This window comes from Oryzias melastigma, linkage group LG17, assembly GCF_002922805.2.
Source record: "Oryzias melastigma strain HK-1 linkage group LG17, ASM292280v2, whole genome shotgun sequence".
Taxonomy (NCBI): domain Eukaryota; kingdom Metazoa; phylum Chordata; class Actinopteri; order Beloniformes; family Adrianichthyidae; genus Oryzias; species Oryzias melastigma.
In genome coordinates this window covers 2,470,014-2,470,285 of record NC_050528.1, presented here as the reverse complement: position 1 = coordinate 2,470,285, position 272 = coordinate 2,470,014, and positions in this window count along the sequence as shown.

Below are 272 nucleotides of genomic sequence, written 5' to 3'. Positions count from 1 at the left end.
GGGGGGGGGGGGGGGGGGGCTCTGACTGGTCAACGAGGTCAAACTGGGCAGACGGAAGGTCACGTTTGTTGTTTAAGACAATAAAAGCCCCCACTCAGATGAAGACATGAAACTGTCCCTGAACGCATCATCCGCCGGAACAAACGGACCGTTGATCCGGACCGGACCCGCCTCCCTCCCGGCTTCATGTTTGCTCCAGACCGCAGATGTAAAGCGGTTCTGATTGGAGGAAAACGGCTTTTATTTCCGTTCAAACAGATGATTCTGGGAGA